Source organism: Microtus oregoni, unplaced genomic scaffold, assembly GCF_018167655.1.
Source record: "Microtus oregoni isolate MIOR12 unplaced genomic scaffold, Mior012 000021F_ref0000039, whole genome shotgun sequence".
NCBI classification, from domain to species: Eukaryota; Metazoa; Chordata; class Mammalia; order Rodentia; family Cricetidae; genus Microtus; species Microtus oregoni.
In genome coordinates this window covers 19,305,441-19,320,766 of record NW_024543080.1, presented here as the reverse complement: position 1 = coordinate 19,320,766, position 15,326 = coordinate 19,305,441, and the positions used below count along the sequence as shown (strand labels likewise).

Here is a 15,326-nt window from a genome sequence, read left to right as displayed (position 1 = left end):
TCAGCTATTGCCACTTACTTTTCCCCCAGGAAAACAACTGTGATCTCAATGTCCGGTTCATTCTTTTATTTTACAATTTAGTTTTTTTTCCCCACATGCACACACGGGGATGAACTTTATACAGTTGAGTGGTTGTAAGAAACTTACTATAAAATCAGAAGCCCTTTGTTCTGACCCAGTTTCCACTTTCTTTCAGTAATAAACCTACTACTGCGAACATCTTTGGTTAATTTTGATTCTTTCATTTTCAGATAGAGTACCTAGATAGTCATAATCCTCCCAATGTATTTAAATTAGCTTCTTTGGCTCTCAAAAGTGTCTAGATTTTTAGACATCTTCTACTTAATTCTACTGAAAAGCATTGTTTTTAGGGAACAGGAGTATTTTTTAAATTTTTAATTCATTTACTTTTCTATGTATAGGTGTTTTGCCTGCTTGTATATATGCACATAAGTGCACAACACTAGTGAAGTGCCCTCAGAGGCTAAAACAGGGCATAAACTCCCCTGGGTCTATAGTTGCAGGTGGTTGTAAGCCACCCATCAAAGTTAGGTATTGAACAAACCTGAATCCTCTGGAAGAGCAGGTAAAGATCTTAATCACTTTTTTGGCTGGTTTTAGCTTTTTTTTTCTTCTTCTTCGTCTTCTTCTTCTTTTTTTTTTTTTTTCAACTACACAGAAGCTACAGAAAGGAACTATAATTGAGAAAATGATACTATAAGACTGGCCTTATAAGCCTATGGGGGTATTTTCTTAATTAGAGACTGATGTGGGATAGCTAGATACAGGTGTAAGAAAGCAGTCTGAGCAAGCCACGAGGAACAAGCCAGGAAACAGCACTCCTCTACCGCCTCTGCTTCAGTTAACTCCAGGTTCCTACCTTGACTTCCCTCAGTAACGGAGTGTGATACTGAAATAAATCCTTTCCTCTCCAAGTTTCTGTAGCTCACGATTTTAATCCTATCAATGGATAACCCAACTGAGACAATTGTTGAGCAATCTTTTTCACTTTTTTTTCTTTTTGACATTAAAAACATACACCCCTCCCAACTGCTAAGTTCACATTTTTACAACTGTAAATGCGGTTCACAGCTAAGCCTCGGCCTTCCAGTACACATTAAGTTCCCCTCTGAGTAGTTTTCCCTGTAGTTAGTTGCTCCAGAGGTCTGAAAGAGATTGTTTACCACTGGCTCATGTATTTGAGTACTTGGTCCCTAGTTGGTACAACTATTTGGGAAGGATGTGGCCTTGGGGATTATCATAGGGTCAGGCTTTGTGTCTTAAAAGCTTCCTGCCATTCCCTACTCCCGTTTGTGGTTTGAGATATGAGTTCTAAGCTATTCCTGCAGCCACCATGAACTCTTAACACTTTGGAACTGTAAACCCAATAAAATGCTTTATTTCACAAGTTGCCTTGGTCACAGTGTTTTATCACAGCAGGAGGAAAGTGTGTAATGCCCTTTTTCCCTTTACCGCTTATCTGGTTTTACACATACTTGTTGCTGATTTACTACAAACTCATGACTATCTAAATATACTTCTCGCCATTTCCCAACTGTTTCCCCCAGAACTTGCTAATCTATTCTTACAATGAATGTTATCGTACACCAAGAACAGTGCTGTCATCTTGGGATCAGTATTCAGTATCACCCTGATGATTCCCTAGGTCTCTAGTGAAGCTCTTTTCTCACCCTAGGTGACATGGTTTGATCTCAAATGACACATGATGAACGCTTAGTTCCTAGCTATGTCAGAAGGTAAAATGTTGAAGGAATGAAGTTATCAGTACCCTAGTATCTTTTCTGGGTACCACAAAGTGAGCAGCTTTACCACATGATGTCCAGGCTCACCACAAGCAATGACATCAAGTGGCTGGAGACTGAACCCCCTGAAACAATGAGCCAAGCTAACCCTTCCTCCTTTTAAAAATGTGTTTATTTTGGGTGTTTTGTCAAGGTGACCGAACGCTGACCAACACATGATGTGACCATTTTTTATTTACTTAATTTAATTTTTGCTTGTTAAAAGAGAAATGATATCACAAGTCCAATGCTGCTCTGATTATTAATCCTTTCTTATGTGACTGACTTCTTTCACCCTGAAAACAACCCTCTGTTCTAAAAGTTAATGGTAATGTACCCCATTTTCTACTTATTTTTCTAGCTGTAACAGTCATTCGGTAGGCTATAATTTATGTCATTCAAGCCAGGTTTCTTACATCATTCCCTATTTACTTTTTCTGTTTTCTTGATTTTTTTGAAATCTTATTTGAATATGAAGGATAAAAGACAGCTTAATCAGTTTATTCAATTTTTAACTTTTCTCTCTACTCTTCACACATTGCTTTTATTTATCAACCCTTCCATTTAGCTCTTACTTATTTTACACTTACTAAATAATCAGACTTCTGGGAATATCAGGAGCAACGACACACATTTCAGAGTCAGAAGAAAGAAATCTCTCCAGTATATGTGCAACTAATTACTCTGTTTAATACCACCATCACTTTCATTTCCAGAAATAAAAGAGAGCTTTGAAATTCATGGCGATTTCAGAGGCTCTCTGGTGACAAGAAGTTCCTCAGATCTCCATTTCTAGTTTAAGAAACTTACCACACTTCCTTTAGCTTCTCGAGGTCCATTTTTTTTCTCTCCCATTCTCTCTGTCCTTGTGAATGTCTATCAATTGCAAAACTATTTTTCTGTATTTAGCTGTGACTGGTTAATCTTGGTCAACTTTACTGGATTAAGAAACATCTAAGACAGTGGATCTCAACCTTCCTAATTCTGCAACTTGTAGTATAGTTCCTCATAGTGACCCCAACAATAAAATTATTTTCTTTGCTACTTCGTAACTGTAATTTTGATAGTTATAAAACATAATGTAAATATCGGCATTTTTCGATGGTCTTAGGTACCCTGTCAAAGAGTCATTAGACCACCAAAAGGGTTGTGATCACAGGTTTAGAGCCACTAATCTAAGGGATTAATGAAGTAAATCTCTGGGTGTGTCTCCAGGGTAGTTCTAGAGTCAAATATATCCTAAGGGTTCTAACATAATGAGCAGATTGATGCTTTGACTGACTCATGATACAAAGGTATTATTGACAGGTCATAAAAGGCAGGAGGTGAGGCTTTGTGAGGAGAGGTAGGTCAATGGCAGCCAGATCCTAGGTTGTCTTGCCCTGACCTCTTCCTGTGTCCTGCCTTCTCTTCTGCTTCATGTTCCTGCAATGTGCAATTAATTACTCTTAATTGTCAACTTCACAATGAGCCCAGAAACCCAAAAGCAAATAACCATGGTCTACTGAACCCAGAATCCAAAATAATAATCAAGAAGTCTGTCTTACAGTAGCTTACGCTGGGCAGTGCACCACAGGGACAAGGGAGCTAACACACTGGCTTTAAGGAGATTTCAAGGCGTGAAATTCAGCTGAGCTGTTTGCCATTGCAGTCTTGATGTCCTCACTCTTTCTTGTCACTCTTACTGTTGGACTCCTGGAGCATCCACTGGATCGCTTATCTGTATTTACAAACACTGTATTGCTAAATGCTTCCTTGATTCTCTAGACAATCCCTTGGTGGATGTGATGTAGCCATCATTTCTGTACTGACTTAATCATTTCTTCTTCTCTACTGCAGAACATTTTCAGCTTTTGTATTCATTTTAATGACATCGCTTCTCCTATGATAACTATCAGCATGTACTAGGGCTGAATATATTTCCTATGATAACTATCAGTGTGAACTGGGGCTGAATATACTTCCTATGATAACTATCAGTGTGGACTAGGGCTGAATACACTTCCTATGATAACTATCTGTGTGAACTAGGGCTGAATACACTTCCTATGATAACTATCAGTGTGAACTGGGGCTGAATACACTTCCTATGATAACTATCAGTGTGAACTAGGGCTGAATACACTTCTTATGATAACTATCAGTGTGAACTAGAGCTGAATACACTTCCTATGATAACTATCAGTGTGAACTAGAGCTGAATACACTTCCTATAACTATCAGTGTGAACTAGAGCTGAATACACTTCCTATGATAACTATCAGTGTGAACTAGAGCTGAATACACTTCCTATGATAACTATCAGTGTGAACTAGGGCTGAATACACTTCCTATGATAACTATCAGTGCATACCATGGCTGAATACACTTCCTATAATAACTATCAGTGAGTGCATACCATGGCTGAATACATTTCATAGGTAACTGAATGCAAAACACTCAAGCACTTCTTTATGCCAATAATTCCTAAATACATTTTCTTACTCTATTATTTCCAACTTCGAAGCCTTAAATATAGACGCTCCCACCACCACCACCCCGTCCCGCTGCCCCATGGCAAATTATCACAGGACCCAGGCTGGCCTCAAATTTTGGATCCTTTCCCTGCCTCCAAAACAGGCATGTGCTACCACATCTGGTATCACAATGTCTTTTTGACATAGCTGTAGTTTGTGTGGGTGTATACTATGTAGTTATGTTATGTATATGCACATGTAAGTGCAAGGCATGTACATGTGTAAACCAGAGTTTGATACCATGTTTTCTTCTATTGTTCTCTAGCTAACATTTTGAAACAGAGACTGACTGAACCTGAAGCTCACCAATTTAGCTAATCTGGCCAGGGAGTTCTGGAGAATCACCTGTCTCCACCTACAAGTGCTGGGCTTACAGGTATACAATGCCACAACAGTTTTTTGTTTGTTTGTTTGTCTGTTTTTATGTGAGAGCTAGGGTTGTGAGCTCAGGCTAGCCCTCATGCTTGCACAGCCAGCACTCTGCCCAGTGAGCCATCTCCCCAGCACCACACTCTTCTATAGGCTTCCGGGGTGTCCAGAATAGAACAGAGTTCTCGGAACACCTGACTGCTTTCTCGCCATCTGCTTTACTCCTCATTTCCTTTTTTGCAGGCTGATCTTCATGTCTGCTCTGCAGTACCTAGGGCACACACCAGCCACATTTACACTCTGTTCTTTAAACACCCGGTCATTCTTTTCCTCCTGCCAATGTAATTTCTTTTTTTCTTTCAGAGCCACACATGGCTCAGCACCTGCCATTTCACTCACAACACATTTTCAACACAGCTGTCTCTGGCTAACTCTACTAAAGCCACCCCAATCTACTGTCCATTTTAATTCTTTTGGTACCACTAATGGTTTGTTTACTGCTTGTCTTTCTTTAAAATGCAATCTTTATGAGACAGGGATAGCTGCAGTCTTATTAACCATCACATAATCATTGATTAAAGTAATACATAAACAGTAACTACTGTCTGCCAAATGAGTTGGACTTAGCACAAAAGCAAAATTTTTTAAATAATGCTTTCCTCAAATGAGCATGCCAAGTAATTTCTAAGTCCTTTTACACATTTTTTTCAGGGAAAAATCAATACAATAGAACACTATAAGATGCCTTTACCTTTTGCACTTTTTACACTTTTAGAACGGATTCTCCAAAATCCACGTGCTCAAGGCCTTCCTCTGTATGACTGACTATCAGAACCCTATTTAAACAAGAAAGAAACGTTAACTCTATTCAACTTATATACAGTTTTAACACAAAAACATTTTAACTAATTCTTAAACATAGAAGATTTAGAACTTTGTTATAAAAATGAACAATAAAATTGAAATTCTATAAACTGATTCCATAAAAAAATAGTTTTAAAACTACAAATAAGGCCAGGAGCCTAGGGGAAAACCAAATACTATTCTTTTTCTAAAGGAATATATCCACAAAATGACTTTTATCAATGTTCTACTCATATACACTCATATGCTCAGAGATCAGTGCCTTGCTTGGCCATCATCAGAGAAGTTTCCTGCTGCAGCAGATGAAAAGAAATACAGAGACCCATAGGCAGACAATGTGAAGAGAAAACGAAAGACTTTGGAATTCTCAGTCCTAAACGAAATGTCTCCATGGAACCCTGAGGAAGAGGTGGAAAGAGTGTCCGAGGCAGAGTGGATGAATAACACCAAGGAAACAAGGCCTTTTAAACACAGTGGCCGATGGACATATAACCTCACGGAGGCCATGGCAACAGGCACAGGGTCTGCACAAGTCTTCAACAGATGGGGTGCCAGAGCGGAGAGGAGAAGTGTACAGAAGCCCCCACCCCAAACCCAGAAGCTATGGTTCAGTTGATAACCATTCGAAAATGACAGTTCTCTCCAACGGAGTCTGGGGACATAAAGCCAAGTCCCATGCCTAGCAGGAGACGGCCAATACAGAAGGAATTCGATAGCATTTTGAAGGGTCTCTGTCCCATAAGGTTTTGAGAAGGCTTTATGTGTGTGTGTGTTCTGGCTTCTGGTTTTGTGTTTTTAGGGAATTCTTGTGTGAACAAAAATGTGTCTCTGCATCTTCATGTGTATGCTGTACTTTTTTCCCTTGGGCTATTAATTTCTTCTGTTTGTTTGTCCTGTTCTGTTTGTTTTTGCTATTATTGTTGTTGTTGTTATTATTATTATTATTTAGATGCCTGTGAATAGAAAGGGTGTGGATTCCAATAGGAAGGTATGGGGAATCTAAGAGGAGGAAAATCAGATTCAAAATATATTATACGAAATAAATCTCTTTTTAATAAAATAAAAGAGAAGACAGAAAAAATCTATAAGTAAGATAAATCACTTTTAATTCTCTACAGAAATTGAACTATAGATATTTTTAAAAACTACACAAAAATCCTAATGGGCATATAATATAAATAAATAAATGTAAGATGTGATATCAGTAACGTAAAACAGGAGGAAGAGTAAATGACTTGAATTTCTGCGCCTAACTCAAGTTTTCAGCTTAAAGAGACTGTCACATTTTATTTACTATCCATGACAATAACAGATATTTCTATGGATACACAGAAAGAAATGTGAAAACAGTGCAAGCACAATAACATAAAGAGAACAAAATAAATGCAGATGAAACCGGCAAGAAGAGCACTAGCGAACTGTAAAACAAGGGATTACACTAACCTAAGAGTGTACGAGTAACTGTCCTAGAGTGAGACACAGAGAATAGCTGAATGAATTCAAAATAGCTAAGATCCAACCATGTAATATCTTAAGCCTCACTTTAGATTTAAAAGTATATATGGGCTAGAACTGAAAGGACAGAGAGAAATATTCCACATAGGGAAGTGACAAACAAAAACAGGCACACAGGGGCATACTTACAAAGATAAATACTATACATGACAGGAAAGTGTCACTTCACTCAAAAGCTACAGCAATTACGACATACACTCCCACCAAGAAAGCATCCAAATAAAACAAGCAGCGTGGAGAGAAACAAAACTAAAGGTTTTGATGATGGACAGTTCATCCTGATGAAAAATAAAAGCAAACTTACATTACAGACCAAATACACAAAAAATATTTCAAATTCACAGTCACAGAATGTACACTCTTTTCAAATACACTGAAAAGTCTATAGAACAAGTCACATGTTAGATCATAAAACAAGCTTTAACAAATTTAAGTCTGAAGTATGCTTTCCAACCAAAATAGAATAAAAACAGATTTTTGCTAATGTGCAAATTTAACAATACATTACTAGATAACCAAAGAGCTGAAGACCAAATCAAGAAGGAAATGATCAAGTACTTTGAGAGAAACAAAAGCACATCAAAATGTAAAGGAATTTTTACATTTTAGAGCAGTACTTAAATACCCACAATAAAAACTACCACACCCAGAGTGCAGCTCTCTGAAGGGCACTTGCCTGATGCACTCACAGTCTTGGGTCCAACATCAAGCTCTGAAAAAGGAAAATTAAGAAACCTCAAAGAACCAGAAAGAAAAATAACCAAGTCTGTAGTCTGCTGAAGGAAGGAAATAAACATCAACCAGAAATAAGACCCACCTCCAAAATCAACAAAGCTAAGTCTTAAAAAAAAATCAAATGAATTTATGTCCATTCTATGAAGTAGATTCAGATAGAGCAAATCAGAAATAGGAGACAATTGAACTGAAGCCACAGACACAGTACTGTAAGACATTACCATAACCACTACAAACCAGACAAAAAACTGGATAAACTCCTACACACATACTACCTATCAAGATTTAAAGATGAAAGGAATCTAAACAGATAAATATACTGACCCGATAACCAAAAACTACTCACAAAGAAAAACCAAACTGGCTTCACTGGTTCTATCAAACCATGACTGAGTTAACACCTTTTCTCCTCAAACTCTTCCAAAGAACTTCAGTGATATTACAAAGTGATTCCACAAAGACAGCACGACCTTCTTAACAAAAATTCAAAGGAGAAACAGAAGTACAGAGAAAGTCCTATGTCCATGATGGATAGCGCGAATTATTTTTTTCACAGGATATAGACTCACCCAGGAAGTCCGGATGTTCCTGTGAGGGATTCTCGAGATTTGGGTGACTGAGGTGCCAAGACCCACTATGATGTGAGCAGCATCATCCCCTGGGCTGGGGTCCTGAACTGCATGCAAAAGAAACAGGTAGTTGAGCAAAGAGCTTTCAATGGGACCAGCTGCCTCAAGTTCTGGCTGTCATGCTTACTTGCTTACTCACTAAGCACTCTAGTAACTGAGTTACAGCCTCAGCCAGGAATTTGCTCTTCTTAAAGGAAAGCCCGTGGCTCAGTTGCTAGCACTTGCCTATAAAGCATGGAGCCCTAGTTTGATAACACACCAAATAAGCCAAGCATGATAGTGCATGTTTGTAATTCTAACACTCACTCAGGAAGTGAAGGCAGGAGGGTTAAAAGTAATAAAAGGCATCCTCCCTCAGCTACATACTAAGTTCAAGGCTAGCCTGGGTTACACCAGACCCTGACTTTTAAAGGGGGAGGAGGGACCCAGGCACATAAAAAATCTGAGAATATACAGATCCTTTGACCCGATAATTTCACTTTGGGAAACAGACAACCAGAAGCACCATAAGTTTTATAATCACCAAAATATTACTTAAACTAAAGTGCTGTGGGAGGTCTTTCTATGTGTTGTTTTTATCGGTTAATGAATAAAGAAGCTGCTTTGGGCCTATAGTGGGGCAGAACAGAGGTAGGTGAGGAAAACTGAATGCTGAATGCTGAAGGCTGAGTCGGGAGATGCCATGAAACCACCAGAGGAGAAAGACGCAAGCTGTAAGGTGGAACCTTGCTGTTAGCCATGAACCTCTGGGTAAAATATAAAATAATAGAAATGGGTTAATTTAAGAAGTAAAAGTGAGTTAGAAATATGCATAAGTTAATAGGCCAAGCAGTGATTTAATTAATATAGTTCTGTGCGATTATTTTGGTTCTGGTCAGCCAAGAACAAACAAGTGGCCTTCATACAACAGTAAAGCTAGAAAAAATTGTATGTCCAATTGTACTTAGAGTGGGACCAAAACAAAATCAAAGCTACAGCATATGATGGCTTCTGAGATGCTTTATGGACAATGGTCTTCACATTTTCTTTTGTATATTCTAAAATATCCTTCATGAAAACACATTCTTTTTCGAATTAGAAAGCTGAAGTATTCTTTTTATCTTTTTATGAATTTGGTGTCTAATACTATAGCTCGACCTACATGTAAGAAGGAAGATAAAATACATGTTATTTATTCCAAAAAACAAACACATGAGCAAAAAATTATTTTCCTATGTATTTACATCACTCAAAGGAGGGAAATTCTTTTAACTTGATTTAATTATTGCTAATTATCATTATCAAAGGACAACTCAAAACCTTAAGGTAAAAACTAAAATTATAAATTTTCTATAATTTATAAATTAAAACTATAACTTGTTTATAATCTAATAACGTGTTGATTCATGACCTACTTTAGAATTTTGTTGATACCACAAATTTTGTTTCCTGATACAAACATTAATCAAAAGTAGAGCTAAAGTTTAGTTGGTATGATACAAAACTCAAGAAATATTCTTTAAAACCGCACCCCAAACCAGGTTTATGAATCAAGCCTTGTGGCGGTACCACAGATACTTCCTGTAGTAAGTTCTCTTAATAAAACATATGGCCATTTCAACAATTCAACAAATACATCTCTACAAATTTTACCTAAGTCTCCTGTTTGTATAGTGTCCAAATAAATATGAGAACCTATTTTTCTCTTCTAAAAAAACTACTTTACTGTTATGTCGTATTTTTTAAAAAATGACATTAATTTCTAAATGCACATTAAAAAGATATGATGTGATTTAAGTGTGAAACAGATACCCAAATTTAACTAATCCACAAATTTTGTAAGAGTCCATTAACTTAAAAAGCCAAATGTTTGTGGACTTCTTAAATGGGTCACCAAAGATGAAAGAGAAAAAACTGTACCAACCTAAAAGAAGGCCAGTCTTTCATCAGTGCACAAATCTTCAGGAGGTCTGCTAGGAAATCTGATCTGCGCAGCATTACTACTAAAGCACAAGGCTTAGACACACAGGCACACACACACACTTGTTCAAGGTACATTACACACTTGCATGAACATGCTCTTATGGAAGTCTGATAAGAAACACACACATATACAACTCCATGTCGCCAGTGAAAACAACACACCATCTATCCTCCTCCCACAGCAGTTAACTCCAACATATCCATTATGTTTATATCCATCCCATCAACGAGGCTATACTTAAAACATCACCCACAGTAAATAAACCCTTTTTCAAGGCTTGAAAAGTCCTCTAAATATTTTTCAGCATAATCACTTCACTAAAATGAGTTACCCTGATTTATTAAAACTTGTGCTAAGTGCCAAATCACTTTTGTACAACCAAGTAGGCCAAGCAAATTCACAGCCATCTGACTAGTTTAAGTAAACATTCTGAACCACAGATTATTTAGAAAATAAGAGCCATAATATTTTCTCTTCACTCTAATAATTACATATTTGTCTTTAGTCTTTTTATTTTTTTTTCAGTTAAGCAGATAAGCAGTTTATTTTTTTTAATTTATTTATTTATTAAGGATTTCTGCCTCCTCCCCACCACCGCCTCTCATTTCCCTCCCCCTCCCCCATCAAGTCCCTCTCCCTCCTCCGCTAGAAGAGCAATCAGGGTTCCCTGACCTGTGGGAAGTCCAAGGACCGCCCACCTCCATCCAGGTTTAGTAAGGTGAGCATCCAAACTGCAGATTATTTAGAAAATAAGAGCCATAATATTTTCTCTTCACTCCAATAATTACTCTACATATTTGTCTTTAGTCTTTTTAATGGCAAGTAATGGCTTCCTCTGAACCTGTGGAGTGACAAGGCTCAAACTGCACAAAGATCTCTGCAGCCGCTAAGGAGCAATTACGTGAGGAGCACGCCGATGTGTCCACACACACTACTCCAGGAGCAGAGAGCAGGGAGCACAACATGAACCTACATTTCTTAAGGAAACCATGAGAGGAGCCAGAAAATAGAATTATAAGAAAGTCCTTAAACAAGCCTTGAGTTAAAACTAAGCACTTGATGTGAATGGAAAAATAGGGTACAGGATTTGCTTCTGATATTTGAAAATTTTTCCTGAAAATCAGAACATGAATCAAGTCAAATTTCAGAATTGAAAAATTAATATGTGAAGTATAAATTCACTGTGTGGGCTCAGCTCAATGGAGATTGAATGGAAAGCGAGAACTTGAGATGCATAGTAGAGATCTGCAGGCTGTATCTTCTCCATGTAGGTTCATGTTGTGCTCCCTGCTCTCTGCTCCTGGAGTAGTGTGTGTGGACACATCGGCGTGCTCCTCACGTAATTGCTCCTTAGCGGCTGCAGAGATCTTTGTGCAGTTTGAGCCTTGTCACTCCACAGGTTCAGAGGAAGCCATTACTTGCCATTAAAAAGACTAAAAAAAGAGTTGTCTTTTCTCAGGATTTCCAAATCATGGTCCAGCTTCCAAGGAGCTTTCCCACTTCTTCAGGCCAGAGACACTTTCCTTCACCTTTATGATGAATGTATATGCTACCATGGCAATGAAACCATAACCCTGCTTCAGGGTAGGAGGGGAAAGAAAATGAGGAGAGCGCCTTTTCCACAGTCCTCACTACCGATTTGTAGTGTATCCCCTCCACTCATCCGTACACAGCTGTTCAGTGCCGACTTCCTTCCCAGCCCAACTCCTACTATTTACTTGTCAGGGTTGACTTTTGTCTCCTAGCCAGAGTGCCTGACTCTCACCAGTTAAAAAGGTTTATGGATTCTGCTTTAGCCAATGCATTTCCCACGTTTCACAACCAGTCTTTCCATAGTATCTTCAGAGTCACTGATGATTAATCCACGAGGCCTGTCATTTTGTAGCATTTCTGATAGCTGCGATTCCTCTAAAGATATCTTACAACTCTATAATCCTGGGACATAATCTGTATAGAAGGAGACGGATAAATGTCTGCTTTCTTTTTTTACTTTCACTTACCAATCATTTTCAAAATCTGGAACAATTATCCTTCATTAATACTCCTGTACACTATCTTTACATGTTGTGAACTCAGACTCTGTAAGTTGAACTGTTGAAGAAACTGTGTAGACAAGTTCCATTATAAAATGAGATTTGTTGCAGAGTTAGGGGAAGTTCAGAAAACTTACATCAATTTTCCAAATGAGTGTGTTTGTGTGTGTGTGCACGCACACATGCACGCGCACTAAGGCTTTACAATGAATTAGTTCCTCTGTTTCTTAGAGGCTATTAATTCTTAAAATAGCAGTTCACCTTGCCATTTAAAGCATTCATAAAATATTATGTAATTAAGTATACCAATAAATCTAGTCAATAAATTGATAGCATTCTATAAATAACAGATCTGAAGAAAAGTTCTATTTCCATCAAAATGCTACTCTAGTTAACAAAAACTCGTCAAATCCCCAAAAGCAAACCTTTGAAGAAGCTGGCATTACTGTGATAGTGCCTATCTGAGAGACATGGAACCTCAACCAGTCTTTTTTCTTCCACTCAACTAATACTTAAATAGTCAACCATGTGCCAAGTTATTGCTAGCTGTGGGAGATCAATCAATGGAGAGCAAAACTCGCACAATGAATAATTGTAGCAAACCCCCAAACACCTACAGCCAGAAATTTTTTTTTCCTAAATGCCCCTAGGGTGTGTAGTAAAATGACTGGCTTTACAATTCTGTGATGAGTTAATTTCATTTAATAAAAGTTACGATTGGAGATTGAAAAAAAAAAAAAGGAACTGGATTCAGAAAGATGGATATGCCCAGATGCTATCAAGTGTTCCAGAGGAACAACAGAGGTAAATACTAAAATCCTGGTCTTTCTTCTAGTAGTATAGGACTGCCTGTATCTAACTTCAGTTAATTCCTCAAAATCATTCTCTTAAGTCATCCAGGGGGCAGTGCACCTTCATCTTTAATGTACTAGTTTTAATAACTGTCATTATGTGGTTTCCAAATGATATCAATTCTTTTACTTAATAAATAAAATGAACAAGCTATCACCACACATTATGGAAAAATAGAAAATGTGTAAATGACACATACAGGCATTTACATGTAAAATAGAGATGACTTTAAAACATGGTAAAAACTTAAAATTTCTATATTAATTATATATATATATATATCCACTCATTAATGAATATATTCTCTTAATTTATTCCCTACTTTAAAAAAGAAACACAAGTTAGTCTACCTAATATGGGTTACTCTTCCCAGGATAGAAAAGAGCCTAAGTCAGTCACTAAGAGCTGGTACCGACTCTTACCCCCAGTTGGCAACCTTCCCCTACTCCTATACTTTATAAACCTTAGCAATTGACCTACAAATACTCCTACAACACAGAGCAAGGGTGTAATTAATCCTCACTGTTAACTTGACTGGATTTAGAAGAGACGAGGAGACACAGCTGGGAGTGTGCCTATAAGGGTGTTTCCACAGAGGTTCACCTAAAGCAAAGACTCACACTAAAGGTAGATGTTGCTGTCCCACAGGATGAGTCCTAGACTGAATAAAAGAGACAACGGGAAAGTGAGCTGAGCATCAGCATTCATGCTGGTCTCTCTGATTCTTGACTGCAGACACAATGTGACAGCTTCCTCAGAGACCCACACTGCCTTGCCTTCCCCATTATACCCCTCAAACTATGAAGCACAATAAAGTCTCCCTTCCTTCCTTGAGTTGCTTTTATTAAGTGTTTTGTCAGAGAAGTAAGGGGTCAGCTAACGTATTCTGCAAAGGACGGTCTTGAAGAAGGGTCTTAAAGTCCCTGTTGCCACCACTGTACAGTCACTATAGTTTAAACGTAGTTACACAGTCCACAGAAAACAAGAGAGGCTACATCTGAGTAAAATCAACACTGAAATCTGAATTTCACCTTTTTATATGTCACACATTATACTTAAGAGACTTTTTTAAAAGCAAACAGTCTTAGCTTATGAGTCACAGAGAAGTAAGCAGCTAGCACACCAAATGTGGCAGTAGGTAGACCTCTGATGTGAACCGGAGCTGTAGCAGGGAACTTATCGCATAACAGAGAAACAGAAAGTGTACAAATGATATTGCATTTACATGTAAAATATTAAGGCAACACTAAAACATGGTAATCATTACTCCGTCTAAAACCTAACAAATAATTCTTATTCTACTATTCAGACTTTTGCAGATAACCTCCATCACAGGAAATGGAAAATTACAGCTCTTATTTTTCAGAGGGAACTGGGAAAATCTCAGAGATTGATTTTAAAAAAGAGCACATTTGGATTTCAGTTATTTTTCATTCTGTTATCACATGGCTATAAAATGGTTCCTGGGGCTCATGTGTTAGAGGCTTAGTCCCAGGGAGTGGTGCTACTCACAGGAACTGCGCCATAAGGATGCTAACCTTACCAATGAATGTAATCCACAGCTGAATGGGCTATAAGGAGATGGCAAACGGGTTACTAGGAGTGTGCCTTAGAAAAGCAGGCTTTCTTCCCAGTTTTCATATCTATATGAGGTAAGCAACCTCTCCACACGCTGCTGCTGCCATGAAGCTCTGCCTCCCCACAGACCCGCAGCAACAGAACAAGCAGATGATGAACTAAAACCTCTGAAACGGAACCAAAATAACTTTCCTCATTTAAAATTTGTTTTCAGTTCTTTTGTTATGGCAATTGGAAGCTAACTAATACATATTCCTTATAAAAAATGAAAACCTTACTATTTTTAAATAAAAACTACAAAGAAAAGAAGCAGACTATGCTCCAAATACACTTATACTTCCTTGGTCTATGTTTACCAGGATAATGAATTCCACCACATGACAAAAACAAAACAACAACAACAAAACCCACAGAGCCACACCTCTGAGCTCAAAGAAGAGGCTGGAGGTTACTGAGTGAAATCCATCAAG

At 37.9% G+C, this 15,326-nt stretch overlaps 1 protein-coding gene across 8 annotated transcripts in view; it reads right to left on the bottom strand.

The window, feature by feature from the left end:
* Positions 1 to 15,326, bottom strand: part of Clock (clock circadian regulator) — an 80,533-nt gene that overhangs the window by 50,533 nt on the left and 14,674 nt on the right. For 6 of the 8 annotated variants that reach the window (XM_041671281.1, XM_041671280.1, XM_041671283.1 and 3 more), the window contains exons 3-4: positions 8,371 to 8,477; positions 5,439 to 5,523 (exon numbers count right to left, since the gene is read on the bottom strand). The gene's annotated coding sequence lies outside the window, so the exon portion shown is untranslated. Of the gene's footprint in view, positions 1 to 565; positions 696 to 5,438; positions 5,524 to 8,370; positions 8,478 to 15,326 lie in introns of those variants that run through there. The other 2 variants (XM_041671282.1, XM_041671284.1) reach the window with 2 other exon arrangements.